The following is a 20,625-nucleotide window of genomic DNA, read 5'->3' as shown; positions in this document are numbered from 1 at the left end:
ATTAAATTCTACCAGACAAAAAGGAAATGATTCAATAGCATGTAATATTCTTGATGCAAGAGTATTTATTATTCATTTATTCACTCAACAGCCCTCTTCCTCCCTCCTCTTTTGCTCCTACACCTCTCCCTTCCAGGCCAAGTGACAGAGATTACAGAGGAAAATGAGACATTATACTTTTCTTTGATGGACTTGTAGTGAGGGATGAAGGGTATATTAAGACAGTGAAGTCATAACCAGCATAAACAGGGCATCATGGTATCGGGAAGGCAGTGCATGCTCCTCACCCCTTCCCTTTAAAGCTTACTTCAAAGTATCTAGTTGGAATCTCTTGGGGAATTAAAAAAAATCTGGATGCTTGGATCTCATTCCCAAAGATTCTGATTTAATTAGCCTTAGGTGCAACCTGAGTTTTGGGACTTCTTTGAAGCTCCCTAGATGATTAAATGTGTGGTCAAGATTGAGAACTTCTTACAATAGCAGGTGATAGTTGAATCTATGGGAGTAAACCCTTTAATAATCCATGGCCATTGAGTCAATTACAACTCACAGTGACCCTACAGGACAGAGTAGGACTGTCCCATAGTGTTTCCAAGGACCGGCTGGTGGATTTGAACTGCCGACCTTTTGGTTAGTAGCCAAGCTCTTAATCACTGTACCACCAGGGCTCCTCCATGGGATTAGATGGGATAATTTAGGGAGAGGAGGATTGGAGAAAAGAGATAGAGACTGGGGTCTAGACATATTCTCTCAGCTACTTGGGAAAAACCCAGGGGGCAAAGATTGAGAGTTGCTCTAGAACAGTGATTCTCAAATTTGGGAGCTCACGTAGAGTGTTTAAACTGATACTCAGACCAGGTCTCATTCTCAGAGATCTTGAATTATTTGATCTGGGGTTCAGAATGGATTTAGGGATTTTAACACATAGCTGAGATCGAGAACCACTGTCCTCCAAGAACGTGATAGCAATAGGAGAGAGAAGGACTGAGTGAAGATCATTTGGTTTACACAGACTCTTGTTGGCTCAAGTTTCCAAATTGTCATAAGGGTGTCATCAGCTTCCCTTTACATCTCCCTCCCTGCCATTTCTCACTCTTCACCACTTGATCCACTGATATCCGCCTTCTACTTAGCCAGCTTCTCCCCAGACAAGAAAGGGCCTCAGTCCCACTTCTCAGAAGAGTTGGGAGAAGGAGTCACAATTGCTCAGCTTCTGTGCAGTTCTTCAAGTCAACTTGCAACTAGTCAGGCTCAGAGCTTGGTATCCACAGGAAGGTCCCATTTTCTGAGTAGATTGTAGCCAGATAGCCAACCTGTCAGTTCCTAAGAGAACTTACTTTACCTTATCTAGAAAAAATTCTTGACAGAAGAAGTGACCCCTGATGTGGGTTTTGAGGGACGAATTTGAATATTTAGGTGAAGAAGTGGGAAGGGTATGCTCAACGGCATAGAGACTTGGAAGAGCATGGAGTGCTTGGGATACTACCGGAAGTAGTTTCTTTCACCTCCTCCATGGAGCAAGAGCATAGCATTGTATTCTTAGCTTGGCCTGCTTCTTTCCAGCTGGCCTCCACAGAGCCCTGTCTTGAATCTTAGGCTAGTGGCTGGAGACTTGTCTTTCTTGCTGAGGAAAGCAGCCCTCTGGACAGTGTTGTTAGAGCCCCAGCCTTATAGCTGAGGTCCTGCCTCCCATCTATGGGCAGAGCTTCTGGACCATTTGAAGTTGCAGGCCTCCAGAATCTGAAACTTCACTTCCTCATGCTAAGTAAGCCCCGTCTCTTGACTGGACTCCAATATTGACTATTCGCTGACTCACACTTGGGACCTTTTTGAAGACTTTGCCTTGAAGGCCTTGTTAGGCTCCTGCATCTTAAGCTCCATTTATACTCATCCCTGGCAAGGCAGCCATGGGACCAGTCAGTGTATTATCTGTGAAAGAGCCCCTGGAGTTGTGAAACACTGCAGCCTTGCTGACTTGCGTGGGTGTGACCCGTCATGCTACTGCCCTACAAATGACTGTTGACAGAGGAGCCAGATCACCACTGAAAAGAACAGAAACCACTGATATCTGGCTCTCTGCCTGCCGGGAACAGGCAGGGCTGTTGGTGATTGTTTACTAACACTTTGCTGGAAGTAGGATCACACCCTGAGAAGCAAGTTCTTTCTGTCCTTACTGGCAACGGGTTTCCCACAAAGGATCCAATTCCCCTTTTTTATTTTATTTTATTTTAGGCACCACGCGTTTTATTCGTAGCAAAGAGTTCTGTAGTCCTTTTCAGTTCAAGCAGGATTTAGGTTTACAGGAGAAAAAAAAAAAAAGGAAAATGTTCGTTCTTTTTATATACGTAAAACCTGTTGCTGTTGAGTTGATTTCAATTCATAGTGACCCTATAGGACAGAGTAGAACTGCCCCACAGGGTTACCAAGGAGCAGCTCATGGATTCGAACTGTGCACCTTTTGGTTAGCAGCTGAGTTCTTAACCACTGTGCCACCAGGGCTCCATTTATATACCTACCAATGATTATACAAATAAATTGCAGCATAGTATTTTGAATCAGCCAGTGGAAACCCTGGTGGCATAGTGGTTAAGAGCTATGGCTGCTAACCAAAGGGCTGGCAGTTCAAATTCACCAGGCTCTCACTGGAAACCGTATGGAGCAGCTCTACTCCGTCCTGCAGGGTTGCTATGAGTCAGAATCGACTTGACGGCAATGGGTTTGGGTTTTTTTTTTTTTAAATTAAAGAATAACCATTCTGTTGGTGTTCCGTTCCACTTGTCTATAAATCTGACTTTTAAGATGTTGTTTCTTACATCTAAATCTGTGTCCCTCTTGCTTGATCGTCTTTGGATAGTCAGAAAATCTGTTCAATGCTGTCTTTGTTAAATGACCCCTTCAACTTCCCTGTTCAAGCCTTCTCATTCACTGAATTTTACTCAATGATTATGTAATTTTTTCCAATTTCTTTAAAAAATTTTTTTCTTTTTTTAATTTCCAGACCCAGCAACATAAAACAATCCTGAAAAAAAATTGAGTGTTAAAAAAAAGAAAAATCAGCTTGAAAAACTGACTTGGAGATTTTAAGATCACTTAATCTTTTGGTCATTTGAGAATTCTTATATCCTAGATTCATCTGGTATTTAGAGAGCTCAGGGCCATGAGCTAGATTAGGGATAGTCACAATTCCTCATAAACAGTAGTATCAGTAAGGCGCTAACTGGTCAGCTGCCTCCTTCTCCTTCCTAAGATAGCCTGAATGTCCTTGGGAAACTCTTCCCATCCTGAGACCCTTATCTCTGTGATTTGGGTGGGAACCTGACTGTCTTACACCAGTGACTCTATTCCACACTCTCGCTGCAACGTTTCAGCAAGATGCGTGTAGATACAGAAAGTCCAAACGATGGGAAGAGTTCCTTGCTGAGCATTCTGGGAAATAAGGCCCAAAGAGATGTTCTCACCACTGAGTGACATGATGTGGAGACATGAGGTCTAGAATCCTACAGCCCATTTTGCCTCCTCAACACAGAGCTTTATGCAGTCAGGGGTGCCCACTACGCTTTTAAAAAAGTTTTATGCTAGCTTGAGCTGGGATTTCTCTGACAATATAAAGGATTTTAACTGATAGACTCATCTTCAGGGAACTTAAAAATAAATGAGGAAGCTTGAGATCCAGCTTATTTATTATTCAATTGTGTAAAAAAGAAAAAAAAAATCTTCGATCCTTAAAGATTGCAACAGAAACAGCCAAAAGTCTGTTCGGAAGGAAGGGTTCCCATGGGTGTAGAGGGCCAGCAGAGTGCAGTGGTTCAGCTCGTGGCCTCTGGAGGCAGGCAGAGTACAGGCATTTAAATTTCAGCCCGATCACTCATTCATTATGTAATCTTTCTTTATATTTTTTTCACTGCTCTGGGCTTCAGTTTCCTTGTCTGCAAAGTGAAGACATTAATAGTGTCCTAGGAAACCTTGGTGGCATAGTAATTAAGTTCTACAGCTGCTAACCAAAAAGTCCACAGTTCGAATCCACCAGATACTCCTTGGAAACTCTATGGGGCAATTTTACTCCGTCCTATAGGGTAGCTGGAAACCTTACTGGCATAGTGGTTAAGTACTACAGCTGCCAACCAAAAGGTCAGCAGTTCAAATCCACCAGGCACTCCTTGGAAACTATATGAGGTGGTGCTACCCTGTCCTATAGGGTCGTTATGAGTTGGAATGGACTCTACGGCAATGGGTTTTGTTTGGTTTTATGAGGTCACTATGAGTCGGAATCGACTCCACAGCAACAGATTTGTTTTTTTTTTTTTTTTTTTTTTTTGCCACTGTACACACAAACTTGTTTTAAGGATAAGATGAGTGAATATATCAACTTCTTCACGACAGTGCCTGGAATATAGAAGAAATTCAATTAGTGTTGACATTATTTGCCAAATCGCATTGGAAAGCTTGGTGCATGAAACTAGTGCTTCAGAAAGTTAAATTTCATTGGTCAAACAAGAATCCCTGCCCCTAAACTCAAAAGGAGACTCTGCAGAGTCTGTAAAGATGTCTGACAAGGTAAGGCTCTGCTGTAGGATTGGTTTATTCATCGTGGAAGGATTTCCTAGTGTTCAGGTGAGTCGCTGAGCTACAACTGGTTTCACCTGGCATGAAGAGCTCTTACGGCTAAGTGAGTAAAAAAGAGAAGGAAGAAAGAAAAAGAGGAAGAGAGAGACACTTCAGGGAAAGCCAACCATCCCAAAGGGCACCATTACCTTTTTCACTTGGTGGAGAGAGAACCGGAATGTAAATGATGTGTGAAATGTTAAATGTGAGTGAACTTTAAGCAATTGACATGGCACTTCTGCTTCATTACCAATTTCATTTTTGCCAGTGAAGCCGAGGAAATATTCTCAGCTTCCAGTTATTTCTGAAAGATGAAGAATTACAATGGTGGGCTCGGGTTGGAATTACCACAGAGAGCTTTTTTCTTTAAGAGTCCTCAGAGCCAACCCATTCCTTGGTTTGTGTCCTTGGTTTGTGTTTGGGGTGGGGGAGACACAGCAGGGGGCTGGGTAATAGGGAGGGAAAGAGCTAACCAGCTTCCAACTGCCCCAGTCTGGAATTTGAACTATTTACTGCCTGACAGAATACCAGTTGCCAGTTGCCATTGATTGATTCTGACTCATGATGGCCCCATGTGTGTCAGAGTAGAACTGGGCTACTGGGTTTTCAATGGCTGATTTTTTGGAAGTGGGTCATCAGAACTTTCTTCTAGGAAAGCCTCTGAAAAGACTTGAACCTCCAACCTTCTGGTTAGTAGTCAAGCACTTAACCATTTACACCCAGAGACTCCCTGACAGAATTAAAAAAAGAAAAAAACCCAAACCCATTACCATTGAGTTGATTATGACTCATAGCAGCCCTATGGACAGAGCAGAGCTGCCCCATAGAGTTTCCAAGGAGCGCCTGGCGGATTTGAACTGCCTACCTTTTGGTTAACCACTACGCCACCAGGGTTTCCCCCTGACAAAATAAGTGAGAGAAATGGAGAAATTTTTCCTACCACTTAGTCACGATATTTAAAGGCTTAGATGTTTAATTGTAACCTTCCAGAGGCTATTTGTATTTGTATGTTTTGTCTTTCATGTATTTGACTGTTGTCAGGCATATGCTTTCCAAAGTTATGTGTTGTCACTCTTAGACTGCCTTACAAATGCATGTTAGATTTGCAGATGTCATTGAACCAATGACAATTGTGAGGTACACTGCACAGGGTGTTGCCTGCTAGGAAACAGCTCAGCTTTGGCAAAGTTGTCAGGTTCTTCTCTCCCAAAGGATTTGTGCAATTATTTGAATATTTAATTTTGTGTTTAAGCCTCAATATTTTCTAAAAGTGAGAGGAAAATTTTTAAAAAAGATTAATACAGGAGATTAGTTTCATAAGTTGAATACATTTAGGAACTCCAGTGATGAAGTGGTTAATCATTTGCCTGCTAAGCAAAAGGCTGGTGGTTCGAATCTACCAGCTACTCCTTGGAAACCCTATGGGGCAGTTCTACTCTGTCCTATAGGGTCGCTGTGAATCGGAATCAACTCAGTGGCAATGGGTTTTTGGTTTAATACATTTAAGAAATGTACAGGGAGTTGAGGGCAGTGGAGGCTCAGTGGTAGAATCCTCCTCTTCCATGGGGGAAGCCTGGGTTCGATTCCCAACTGATGCGCCTCATACACGGCTACCACTTGCCTGTCACTGGAGGTTTGTGTGCTGCTATGAGGCTGAACAGGCTTCAGAGGAGCTTCCATATGAAGAGGAACTAGGAAGGAAGGCCTGGTGACCTACCTCTGGAAAATCAGCCGTGAAAACCCTATGGATCACAACGATCCAATCCTGTTATGTGTGGGGTCGCCATGACATAGCAGCCCATTCGACTGCAGCTAAACAACAACTTTACAGGGATGGGAAGGGAGGGCAGGTAAAGAGAAAGTATCTTCCCTCTGGCTCCTAACTTCTTGTTTGCTTTTTTGTCCTGTGAGACCAGAAGCAGAAGTGTTACTAATCGGACGGGTTTGTCACTATGCAGGCCGTGAGAAGTTTTGTGATTCTTTTTTTTTTACCCTGTCTGTCCCTGTTTCTTTCTCATAATTTTTTAATCAGGAGTGAGTAATTGCCCATTATGAAAGGTAAGAGATGTAACTGTTAGCCTCTCTGTTAGTGGGTAATTTTGTTAGTTCCATCTAGTCAACCACTTTATATAGCACACAGGTGCCTTTCCTTTAGGGTATGGATGTCATCATGGTAAAGTAGGAACAAGAAATTATTTTTATTAGTAGCTTATATTTGTATCAGAATGAGACCTAAATCTCTTCAGGTTTTCAGTAGGAGAAGTCAGATTATATAACAAATGGGGCTTGGATAAATGATTAGTCACTCCTAAAGTTATAAAGCTGGCTTGTTAACTTTATTCCTTTTATCAAAATAAATTTCAGAAGGATTAAAATTTAAATTGGAAAAATGAAATAACAAGAATACTAGAAGAAAATATAAGTTAACATCTTTATAATCTAATTGTAGGAAAGGCCATTTATAAGTACCAGAGTAAGTTTGGAAATTATATAGTAAAAGATTGATAGATTTGTCAATATTTAAGTGCTAAACATTTATATTTTCAGCATTGATCATGTACCAGGTACTATTTTAGGATCTTGGGATATAAGAGTGAACAAAACAGACACCAATCTTTTTCTTTATGGAGTTTTACGTTCCCTTGGGCTCAGGAGAAGGGATGATATAGACAATTAACAACTAAGGGAAATATGTAATATGTCATATCCTGATGAGTTCTTTGGGGAAAAATGTTGGGGAATTGTGCTCAAGTGCTCCATATGCCCAATTGCTTGCTAGACTTTCCCACTGCAGGTCTAATAAGCAACTTACACCTAAGATGTCTAATACCAGCTGGTGATACCAACCAAAAAAATCCATTGCCATTGAGTCAATTCTGACTCATAGTGACCCTATACTGACCCTATAGGACAGAGTAGAACTGCCCCATATGTTTTCCAAGGAGCACCTGGTGGATTTGAACTGTTGACCTTTTGGTTAGCAGCCGCAGCACTTAACCACTACACTACCAGTGATAGCTACCTCTTAATTCTATTCCTCCTGTCATTGCTCCATTATCGAGAATGGCAGCTCTGTCCTTCCAGTGGTCGGGCTCAAGTCCTTGGAATTATACCTCACCCCTCTCTTTCTCACACCTCATGTCCAGGTGATGAACAAATCTAGTCAGTTTCTACCTTCAGAATATCCACACATGGGGTGTGGATCACTTCCTATGACCTCCATGGCACCATCACCTCTCCTGTGGGCTGCTGAAATAGGCTCCTAAGCAGATCCAGGAATGACTGCCTGCCTCCGCCCTTGTCCCTCTTGAGCCTGTGCTGGTACAGTCTGCCATCGCAGCAGTAATAGTCATATCACTCCCATTCAAAATCCTCCAATCAATAAAAGCCAAAATGTTAAAGCACCTTGAAAGACTCACACGGCCTGTCCCTTTCCTTCCCTCTCTGAGTTCCATTCTTACTGCTATCCCTGCTCGCTCATTCGGTGCCAGCCACACTAGCCTCTCAGCTGTTCTTCAAATCCCACGTCTCTGCCTCAGGGCCTTTGCATTTGTTCTTCCCCTCTGTATGGAATTATTTTCTCCTAGGCACATACATGGCTTCCTCTCTCACTTCCTTCAGGTTTTTACTCCAAAGTCACCTTCTTGGTGGGGCTTTCCGTGACCACTTCACATAAAATTTCAGCTCAACACCCTGGGATTTTATATTCCTCTCCTGGACTTATTTTTCTCCTTATCACTTAACATTATCTAACATTCTGTCACTTTATTTATTAGTTTTGGCTAGTGTCTCTTCCCACGCTAGAAAATAAATGCCATGAAGACAGGGATTTTTGTTCATTTCTTGTGCCCAAAACAGTGCCTAGTACACAGAGGCATTTAATAAGTGTTGGTTGAATAACTGGATGAATAAATAATGATGAATAATAAGGTTTGATTATTTTAGATGTATTAGGGATAAATGGAAACCCTGATGGTGTAGTGGTTAAGTGCTGTGGCTGCGAACCAAAGCATCGGCAGTTCAAATCTACCAGGTGCTCTTTGGAAACTCTATGGGGCAGTTCTACCCTGTCCTATAGGGTCTCTATGAGTCGGAATCGACTCGATGGCACTGGGTTTGGGTTTTTTTGTTTCGGGTAGGGAATTAATGCATTAATTAACCCAAACCGTGGAGTTTTCAGTAGCCTCATATGCGTGTGAAAACTGGAGAGTGAATAAGGAAGACTGAAGAACTGATGCCTTTGAATTGTGGTGCTGGTGAAGAATATTGAATATGCCATGGGCTGCCAGAAAAACCAACATACCTGTCTTGGAAGAAGTACAGCCAGAATGTTCCTTAGAAGCAAGGATGGCAAGACTTCATCTCATATACTTTGGACATGTTATCAGGAGGGACCAGTCCCTGAAGGACATCATGCTTGGTAAAGTAGAGGTCAGTGGAAAAGAAGACCCTCAACGAGAGGGATTGACAAAGCAGCTGCTACGGGCTCAAGCGTAACAACGATTGTGAGGACGGTGCAGGACCAGGCAGTGTTTCGTTTTGTTGTACGTAGGGTCGCTATGAGTCCGAACCAAGTTGACGGCACTTAACAGCAACAACAAGGAATTAAAGATGTAAACGGCTACACTCAGGAGGAAATTCAGATCTGGAATGACTGGTTTGGGAGCTCATCTGCCAGAGGTGATCACTAAATCATTAAAGTAACTGTGACGAGATCTGCAAGGTGGTCCTTGAGGAAGAGAAGATGGGAAGGCTTAAGCCAGCGGGGAGGGAGGTAAAGAAAAAGAGCATGGGGAGAACCAGAATTGTGGGCCTGTCAACAGGAGTGCCTCGGTGGCCCAGGGTTAAGTACTGGACTACTAACCGAAAGGACAGGCCTGACAATCTGCTTCCTAAGGGTCAGGGCCTTGAAAACCCGAGGAGCAGTTCTACCCTGTGCGCACGGGGTCACCACGAATCGGAATCGACAATGGCAACTAACAACAACAGGCATAAGATTTGTTTTTGTCGTTGTTAGTTGCCTACGGCTCTGACCTTAAGTATAGCAGAATGGAATGTTGCCCAGACCTGTACCATCCTCCTAATCATTGATAATGTTTGAATTCATTGCTGTGGCTATTCTGTCAATCATTTCATTGAAGGTTTCCCTCATTTTTGTTGGCTCCCTACTTTACCAAACATAGTATCTTTTTCTAGGCATTGGTATTTCCTGAGGACATGTTCGAATTAAGCAAGACGAAATCTTGCTATCCTCGATTCTAAGGAAACTTCTGGGTGTATTTCTTCTAAGACTGATTTATTTGTTCTTACGGCAGTCTATGGTATATTCAACCTTCTCTGCCAGCACCATGTCAATTCGAATACATGTATGTTTATTTGTAGAGGAAGTTTTTGGTGACGTACAATTTGTCATAGTTGATCATGCCTGTCATTCTATCATTACAGAGGGAATATTTAGCACCTTTGGGCAGTGTCTTTATCCGTGTTTTGAAACTGATAGTGAACAAGTAAGAAGCACAAAGATGGATAAAGATTTTTCTCTTTATGTTTTTAGGTTGAGAGAGTGGAAAATAAGAGTGGTTTCAAAATAGAGTGATAGTGAAATAACATTGGCTTTAAGTAATATAGAGGAAAGAATGAAATCAAAGAAGCTCCTTAGCTTTTGGCTAGCCCTTATATTACTTTACAAGGAACCCTGGTGGCGCAGTGATTAAGCCCTCTGTTGTGAACCGAAAGGTTGATGGTTCGAACCCACCAGCTGCTCCGAGGGAAAAAAGATGTGGCAGTCTGCTTCTGTAAAGGTTATAGCCTTGGAAACTCTATAAGGCAGTTCTACTCTGTCCTTATCAACTAGGTGACAATGGTGGGGGGCGGGGGAGGGGGGAGGGAGGGGAGGAAAGGATATTACTTTTAAACAAAGCTACTGTTTAGCAACTGATTTATATTTTTAAACAAACCAACTGAATTCTTCCCATTCTTTTTTTAGTCGTGATACAAATATATACAAGATATTTGCCAATGCAACAATTTGAATTTGTTGAGATTGATTACTTTCGTCACGTTCTGCAACCATCACCACTATCCTTGCCTAAATTATTCCACGACTGTTAACAGAAACTCAATGCCCTCTAAGCAATGACTGTCTCTCCCTTTCCCCCTCCCTCCAACCCCTGGTAACCACAAGTAAGCTTTGGTTTCTGTACATTTCCTGCTTCATGAAAATGGGATCACAGGGTAATTGTTCTTTTGTGACTGACTGATTTCTCTCAACATAGTATGCTCAAGGTTCATTCGGGGTGTAGCATGTATCAGAACTTCGTTTCTCTGTATGGCTAAGTACTCATTCATTTCAAATTATGAGAATTTCATTAGTACCAGTGTGAAAACAGACACAATTCACTGAAGGAAGTGAGTCGTCGCCTTCGTCTATGTCGTTGTGAAGATTTGACACAGACCGCCCTTTCCCCTTCTCACTATCGCATAATTAAAAAAAAAAAAATTTTGGAAGCAAATTATGATTATGTTTCAAGAATTAAGGAAAGACGTCTGTGATGGGCTATTTCTAGGCTCTTGATTTAGCACTTTGCTATCTCTAAAGGAAAATAAAGGGTAGTTTGAAGAGAAGATAAAATTGAGAGGAATTTCAAATGGCCTGTTAAAGTCAGCTTCAACTTTATAGAGTTCTTTTTACATGTGTTAGTTATGTCTTGCTGCATAACAAATTAACACGTACTTAGTGATGGTTATTGATTGAAGCGTGTCCCAAAAAACATGTATCGGAGTCCTAACTGCTAGTACATGTGAACATGACCTTGTTTGAAAATAGGGTCTTTGAAGATAAATGGAGAAAATATTGAAGTTGTCAGAGATTTGATTTTACTTGGAAGCAGCAGTCAAGAAATGAAACAACATACTTTATTGTGCAAATGTGCTGCAAAAGACCTCTTTAAAGTGTTAAAAAGCAAAAATGTCACTTTGAGGACTAAGGTGTGCCTGGCCCAAGCCATGGTATTTTCAATCACCTAATACGCGTGGGAAAGCTGGACAATGGACGAGAAAGACCAAAGAAGAGTTGATGCCTTTGAAATATGGTATTGGTAAAGAATATTGAATACACCATGGACTGTCAGAAGAACAAACAAATCTGGATGAAGTACAGCCGGAATGCTCCCTAGAAGCAAGGATGGCAAGACTTCGTCTCATGTACTTTGGACCAGGAAGGACCAGTCTCTGGAGAAGAACATCATGCTTGGTAAAGTAGCGGATCAGTGAAAAAGAGGAACACATTTGAGAAGATGGATTGACACAGCAGATGCAACAATGGGTTCAACCCATAGCAACGATTGTAAGGGTGGTGCAGAACCGGGCAGGGTTTCATTCTGTTGTACATACAGTTGCTTTGAGTCAGAACTGGCTCAACAGAACATAACAACATCAGTTAACGTGAGGTCATACTGGAGTAGGATGGATCCTAATCCAATCTGAGTGTTGTCTTTATAAAACAGAAGAGGCACAGACACAGACACAGAGAAATAGCCACATGAAGACAAAGGCAGAGATTGGAGTAATGTACAAGCCAAAGAACGCCAAGGATTGCTGGCCTTCACCAGGAGCTAGGAGACAGGCATGGAATAGATTCTCCCTCAGAGCCTCAGAAGGGGTCAACATGGCAGATACCTTGATTTCTGACTTCTAGCCTCCAGAAATGTGAGAAAATAAGTTTCTGTTCTTATAAACCACCTACTTTGTGGTACTTTGTTAGGGCAGCCTTAGGAGTCTAATACACAGATTTAAAACAATACACATTCATTCTGGTCACAGCTGGGTTCCATGCTTAGGGTCTCACAAGGCTACAGTCAAGGTTTTGGCAAGGGCTGGGTTCTCATCTGAGGCTTGACTGGGGAAGGACCTGCTTCCTGCTCATGGTTGTTGGTGGCCTTCAGTTCCTGTCAGACTGAGGGCCACAGTTTCTTGCTGGCTGTTGGCTGGAGGCCACCGTCACTGCCTTCCACATGGTCCTTCCCAACATGGCTGCTTACTTCCTCAAACCTAGTGAGGAAGAGAAACTCTCAGTGAGGCAGACATTACAGTTTTAGGTAGTGTAACCACATACACGTAATCATGTATATTCATCACCTTTGCTTCCTTAGAAGCAAGTAACAGGTTCTGCTCATATTTAAATGGAGGGGATCACACAAGGGTATGAAACCATGGGGCCACCTTAAAGTCTATTCTCCACGATACACAACTGTGTCCCACAATCAAGTTTTAAAAATTCGCAAATGATTTTGGAAGAACGATCAAGTCAGCAAAGTGAAATGATCAATTAACCATTTCTGGACTCTGCCTTCTATCTCTTCCTTCCGTCTATCCTCAGAGCATTCTGCCTACGTTTTCCTTCCTTTCAGCCTTTCTCCTCTCATTACCTGTGTTCACAGTTCCTGGCGTTCGCTTCATCTCATTTTCTGAAGTTTAAACTCCAGTTCTCACCTTTGGTGTTCAAGTAATGGCGCTTCTCATGAAAGCCTCCCTCATTTTCAAAGGTACTTAAGTAGCTGCTTCTAAAACAGGCTCTTTTTCTTTTTCCTTCGTTTGGACGTGTTCTGCTTACCACCCTGCCCCTACTTAAATCTTCCCGCTTTGAAGAGCTTTCCACTTTACACACTAGAGTTCCCTCTTTTTTTCAAATCTTCCCCTGCGGGCACCAACAATTTTGAAAACCTGCTGATGCTCATCTTTCTAGAAATGTATGAGTGTTCCATCTCTGGGGCATCTCACTCAGGACCAGAGCTCGGAATTTTTTATTTTTTGTGTGTGAGATCATCTCAGTGCCTTTTTAAGGGACTTCTCCCACTTTGCTTAGCTAGCTATAAAGTTCAGGTTCAGAGTTTTCTTTGTGATAAGTGGTGTCTCTCCAGGCTGAATGACTACATTCACCATTTCAAGGGTTCATTATTCTTAGGGAAGTGGGTGAATTTTTTTTTTTTTTTTTGAGATTGTCTTGTCTAGCTTAGTGAATGTTTCCCATAAACAATTCTAGAAGCCATGCGTGAGCTCCAAAAGGGCCACGGTGTTTGACCCAGCCTGCTTCATGGCATGCCACCCGGGCAGTCTTATAGGGTCCTGCACTCAGAAGGGCCCTGTGCTTGGTTTAATGCTCTCTTATCATCGTCCTCAAATTCTCAGTAATTTTACCTTTGAACTTATATTTCATACTGAAAGTCTGATGGGACGATGGATCATGGTAGATACATTGTATCTGCTGTTCTTTGCCACACTTACTGCATATAGCGTTTGTAATGCCACATGAGCACAGAATTCTAGCGGGTGTGCTGTGCTTAGGAATTCAGCAAGACTCAAAGTCTCTACCATGTAAGCATGTTATACCTACAACTGAGTAATATGGGTGCTGACAGCCCCCAGAGGATGTGCTTTCAATTTAAACCAGGACCTGCTTCTAAAACAGAGAGAAGGTGTTATGGATTGAATTGTGTTCCCCTAAAATAAATGTCGGAATCCCAACCCCTATACTTGTGAAGGAAACTGTGGTGGTGTAGTGGTTAAGAGCTATGGCTACCAACCAAAAGGCTGGCAGTTCGAACCCATCAGGCAATCCTTGGAAACCCTGTGGGGCAGTTCTACTCTGTTCTATGGTATAGGATCTCTATGAGTTGGAATCAAGTTGATGGCAATGGGTTAGGGTTTTTTTTTTTATACTTGTGGATGTAATCCTGTTTGGAAAGAGGATTTTCTTTGTTATGTTGACAGGCCTTACCTTTCTAAGGTGTGTCCTAAACCTAATTACTTCTGAGTTATAAAAAGAGCAGATTAAACAAAGATCCAAGCAGCAAGGAACCCAGGAATGCCTGGACTAGTGACAACGAAAGATTTGGATTTTCAGCCTCCAAAACTGTTAAAATATGAGTTTCTGTACTTTGAGGCCACCCACCTGTGGTATTTCTGTTATAGCAGGACTAGATTGAGCCCTGGGGGTGCAGTGGTTAAGAGCTACAGCTGCTAACCAAAAGGTTGGCAGTTTGAATTCACCAGCCACTCCTTGGAAACCCTATGGGACAGTTTTGTTTTGGAGGTACGTAAGACAAAAGGCAATGACATTCTAAGAAACACGAACAACTAAAGAATTCCTTTCTTATTCTTGTTACTTCCCTGTATTAGTCAATTACTTACTAAATGATGTTAAAATGATGGTCTAGAAAGAAAGGGAAGAATACAGGGCAATCCAGTGCTCCTTTTTCATTTAGACTTTCCTTACTCATGAGTAAATTGAAGGTAGAGAGTTGTCTTAGTCATCTAGTGCTGCTATAACAGAAATACCACGAGTGTATGGCTTTAACAAAGAGAAGTTTATTTTCTCACAGTCCAGTAGGCTAGAAGTCCGAATTCAGGTACCAGCTCCAGGGGAAGGCTTTCTCTCTCTGTCGGCTCTGAAGAAGGTGAAAAGACAAACAACATGAAGTAAATGGGTGACAAGATTCACTAATTCCATACAATTCTTACAAGGATGACTTGGACAATTACAATGGCAGAGCAGATAAAGGTTCGAAGGTGGTGGTGGTGGTTGTTGTTAGGTGCCATCGAGTTGGTTCCTACTCATAACGACCCTATGCACAACAGAACAAGACACTGCCCAGTCCTGCATCATCCTCACAATCGTTGTTATGCTTGAGCTCATTGTTGCAGCCACTGCATCAATCCACCTCGTTGCGGGTCTTCCTCTTTTCTGCCGACCCTGTACTTTGCTGAGCGTGGTGGTGGCTGCTGTTATTGTAGCTATTGTGAACAACAAGCAAGCAATCTATCAAAACCTACTCAGCCATTCCATAAAATTAGGTCAACTAAGGTTTAAGGCATACATAAATTTTTCACAGAGGTGAGATGTGTATGTTGTTGTCGTTAGTTGCCGTCAAGTCAATTCCAACTCATGGTGACCCCATATATGTACAGCAGAACTGCTCCATACGGTTTTCAAGGCAGTGACCTTTCAGAAGCAGATTGATGGGCCTGTCTTTCGAGCTGCCTCTGGGTGGATTTAAACATTGTAAAATAAAATGATAGGGTTTGCTTTATGAAAACAGAGTTCTCTTACCTATGGCACTAAAGGTCATCTTATTACATGTTAGAAACCTATGTGCTATACGGGGGTGAGTCAAAAAGTATTGCGACTAAGGTTCCAGTTCATACATTCCAAACAAGACATGTTTAAACATGCCTCTGCGATCAGTGGATGGCTGCAGACAAGTTCTCTCAGTAATACACTTGTCTTAGTCTCATCAGGGTGGCTTCAAAAAAAAAAAAAGGACACTTCTTGTGTCATGGTACAAAAGATTTTGAGGTCAAGACTAACATCAAATTTTTAACAAAACTCAAGTAGACATCTTCCCAAATCATTGAAGCTTTGCAACAAGTTTATGGGAATGTTGCCCCACATACAACAACCGTTTTTAGATGGACCAAGCATTTTAAGGAAGACCTTTAAGATGAGCCAAGAGAGCGAAGACTGCTCAGAAGTATAGGGTGACTGTTTTTTGGGATGCCAAAGGGATAATCTTGATAGATTTTCTTGAAGGACACAGGACAATCATGAGGGCTTATTGTATACAAGTTTCAAGAAAACTGAAAACTGTATTCATGAGAAAAAGGCCAGGCAAGTTGCACAGAGGAATTGTTTTTTTCCATCACAGCAATGCACCTGCTCACTCTTTGAGGGTAACAAGGGCTGTCCTATGAGAATTTCATTGGGAAACGTTACCCCATCCACCCTACAGCCCTGATCTCGCCCTTTCAGATTTCTTTTTGTTCCCAAAACTCAAAGAACATTTCAAAGGAACATGATTTGGCTCCCTTGAGGGTGCCAAAAGTGCTGTTTTGAAGTGGTGTCAATTGAAGAGCCCAGAATTCCTTGGGGGAAGTGTTAGAGAGATGGAAACACCACCATCAGAAGTGTATAGACCTAGATGGAGGATATGTTGGGAAACTAGCTTCACATTTTGATATTTTTGTTTAATAAAGGTTTCTATGATTTTGTAGCAATGCTTTTTGACTTACCCTTGTATAATCGTAAATATATATATATATATATATAATTTTTAATGCCTGTAGCTATGCCTTCAAATATAACCTTTAGAAGCAGCTTGTCTAGTTTCACATAATTGTATTTAGCTGATTAGGCTCACGGAAACACATGAAACTTATTGTCTCAGAAAACAATTGAAGATCAATGAACATGTCCTGTCTCCAAGACTCCAGAGGTCTTGTAATCATGGCTTACTTGTGATCGTCTTAACAAGGTTTCTCTATTTTTCTATTCTTTATAATGTTTCAGCACATACTGTTTTCTTCTAAGATTCATGTATTCTGACATAATAATCAACCAATCAAAAATTTTTGTTCAAAGTTCCTGATTAAATTGTATACATAAAACCTTTGTCATGGAGTTGATAGCACCCTGAAAAACTTAATTAATTGAAACACTGATTTACTCAGTGACAATGTGTTGTCCAATTGCAAATTGTCTATTAAACCTGCGGAACAATCTGTCAGCTGTGTTCTGAGTTGTTTATTTTTGCCAACTCCTAACCTTTTGAGTCAGTCCAGCACATAGCCATTTGCACTGTAGTATAAAAGGCCATTCCAGGATTAGTTACTGTTGTTGACCTTGAGACCAATGGCCTGAAAAGCTAAGCATGTTGTGGTTGAGATCCTTATCTTATCAAGTAAAAGGCTCCCAGATCTTGATAGTAAGAACTTTGTAAGGACTCTAAATTTTCATTTGAAGACTAGGATTAGGAAGTAAATTTTGGAGATGTTGGTGATTTTTTTTTTTTAATTTTTATTGTGGTTTAAGTGAAAGTTTACAAATCAAGTCAATGTCTAATACAAAAATTTATATACACCTTGCTATGAACTCCTAATTGCCCTCCCCCTAATGAGACAGCCTGCTCCTTCCCTCTCTCTTTTCCTGTCCATTCTGCCAGCTTCTAACCCCCTGTGCCCTCTCCTCTCCCCTCCAGACAAGAGATGCCAACATAGTCTCAAGTGTCTACTTGATCCAAGAAGCTCATTTTTCACCAGCATCTTTTTCTATCCCATTGCACAGTCCAATCCCTGTCTGAAGAGTTGGCTTTGGGAATGGTTCCTATCCTGGGCTAATAGAAGGTCTGGGTGCCATGACCACCAGGGTCCTTCTAGTCTCAGTCAGACCATTAAGTCTGGCCTTTTAAGAAAATTTGGGGTGGGCATCCCACTACTCTCCTGCTCCCTCAGGGGTTCGCTGTTGTGTTCCCTGTCAGGGCAGTCATTGGTTGTAGCCGGGCACCATCAAGTCCTTCTGGTCTCAGGCTAATGTAGTCTCTGGTTTATGTGGCTCTTTCTGTCTCTTGGGTTCGTAATTACCTTGAGTCCTTGGTGTTCTTCCTTCTCCTTTGGTCCAGGTGGGTTGAGACCAATTGACGCATCTTAGACGGCTGCTTGCTAGCGTTTAAGACCCCAGACGCCGCTCTGCAAAGTGGAATGCAGAATGTTTTCTTAATAGATTTTATTAAGCCAATTGACTTAGGTGTCCCCTGAAACCGTGGTCCCCAAACCCCCAGCCCTGCTATGTTGGCCTTCGAAGCATTCAGTTTATTTAGGAAACTTCTCTGCTTTTGATTTATTCCAGTTGTGCTGACCGCGCCTGTATTGTGTGTTGTATTTCCCTTCACCTAAAGTAGTTCTTATCTACTATCTAATTAGTGAGTACCCCTCTCCCTCCCTCCCTCCCCCCTCTAGTAATCATCAAAGAATATTTTTTTCTCTGTTTAAACTATTTCTCGCATTCTTATAATAATGATCTTATACAATATTTGTTCTTTTGCAACTGACTAATTTCACTCACCATAATGCCTTCCAGATTCCTCTATGTTATGAAATATTTCACAGATTCATCACTGTTCTTTATCAATGCATAGTATTCCATTGTGAGAATATACCATAATTTATTTATCCATTCATCCATTGATGGGCACCCTGGTTGCTTCCATCTGTTTGCTATTGTAAACAGTGCTGAAATGAACATGGGTGTGCATATATCTGTTCGTGTAAAGGCTCTTATTTCTCTAGGATATATTCCAAGGAGTGGGACTTTGGATCATATGGTAGTTCTATTTCTAGCTTTTTAAGGAAGCCCCAAATTGGTTTCCACATCGGTGATTTTAAAGAAAGTTTTGCAAACTGGTTTTGGGGATGGGGATTTCTGCTCTCAGACCTGTTTTCTTTACCAGCCGTGTGCTTAGTGAGTTCCTTGGACTGTGGAGGTCCCAGGAATTCCTGTAGGTAGAACAGCTCATGGTCCTTAGTCACCTCACCTGGAAGCTTCTTATAATCATATAACCTACCAGGCCAGGAGGCACCCCAATGGGCCACCCCTGGAAGATGTTGGGCAAAATAACAACTGGACAAAAGCAAGAGCGTCCTTACCCTTCATTTCCCTCCCCAGGACAAAGGGGGAACTTGCCGCTAGTTCTACATCGCTTGTAGCCTTGGCCCCCCTTGTCTTTGGGCCTTTCCACATTTGGCTCTCCTATTTTTGAAACATAAGAGCCCTGGTGGCACAGTAGTTCAAGCGATCAACTGCTAACTGATAGGTCGGTGGTTTGAAATCTCGAGGGCTCTGAGGGAGAAAGATGTGGCAGCCTGCTTCCATAGAGATTTACAGCCTCAGAATGGACTCAACAGCAGCGGGTTTTTTTTTTTTTTTGTTTGTTTTTTGGTTCATTTTTGAAACAGGGAGTCCATGGGTAGTGCAAAGGGTTCTGTGCTCAGCTTCTAACTGGAAGGTTCCCATTTGAGTCCAACCAGGGAGCCTTGGAAAAAAGGCCTAGCAATCTGCTTCAGCAAGGTCATAGCCACTGAAAACTCTGTGGAGCACAGTTCTACTTTCACACCCATGGGTTGTCGTTAGTCAGAGTCCACTTGATGGCAACTGGTTCATGTTGAAATAAGGGATCCCTAGTCGATCAGTGGTGGTTTAGTGGTAGAATTCTCACCTTCCTGGTGGGAGACCTTCCTTGCAGGAGGCCAATGCGGCTCATGGGCAGCCTCACCTGTCTGTCAGTGGAGGCTTGTGTGTTGCTATGATGTTGACCAGGTTTTAGTGGCATTTCCAGACAAAGATGGAAAATCAACCCATGAAAACCCTATGGGTCACCACTGCTCCATCCCCATCCCTGGGGTGGCAGCATTTCCTTTACCGTGAGCTGAGGCCAACTCTAAGGCGGTGAATACCAACAACATTTCGAGAGGCTTAAATATTAGCAATAAGGCACATTTGCAAGGGGATCAGACGCTTAAGGATTTAGGGGCACTTAACTATTTCTTTTTTTTTTTTCATGCTTTACAACTGTGATTAACTCAACACAGACCACCCTCCGCCATTTCTTAGTGCTTAATTAAGAAACATCTCAGAATTTTCTCCTTATTAGTTTAGGCAGATGAGAAGGAAAAAAATATATACATATATATTTTAACAGATGCTAAACAGTCTTTCCAACAATTTGAAGATGAGGAGAATGCTTTTTATAGAGCTTCCAAAGTGTTCCCAGGCTGCCTCCGCCAGAGTTGAAAAGAATTTAGTGGCTGAGTACTTAATGAAAAGCCAAGATGCTCTGACAAAGAGCTCCTCGGTAACTATTACTCTGGCTCCAAAAAGTTCTTGCAAATTACATTCTTTTCCCTGTCCTTTATGATCTGTGTCAGGCAGTGGAGGGAACAACATGACTGAAGTATTCTTGTCTTCCAGTGTTTCTAAGACAAGCAGGCATTCATTAACAAATGTGTACTGGCAGGAATTATGGAACCGTGTGCTCCAGTGGAAGAGCAGGATATTGTATTGGCAACTTTGTAGGTGAACGGCAGGGTAAATACGATCTGAGTTTGGGGACAGGGTAATTACTGTCTCCATCTGGCGGCACATTCTTTCTCTGAACTCAAACCTCTTATGTGTTTTTAGAGCTTATGGGGCATCTT

The sequence above is a fragment of the Elephas maximus genome, chromosome 14, assembly GCF_024166365.1.
Source record: "Elephas maximus indicus isolate mEleMax1 chromosome 14, mEleMax1 primary haplotype, whole genome shotgun sequence".
Taxonomy (NCBI): domain Eukaryota; kingdom Metazoa; phylum Chordata; class Mammalia; order Proboscidea; family Elephantidae; genus Elephas; species Elephas maximus.
Note: the sequence above shows the minus strand (reverse complement) of the source record.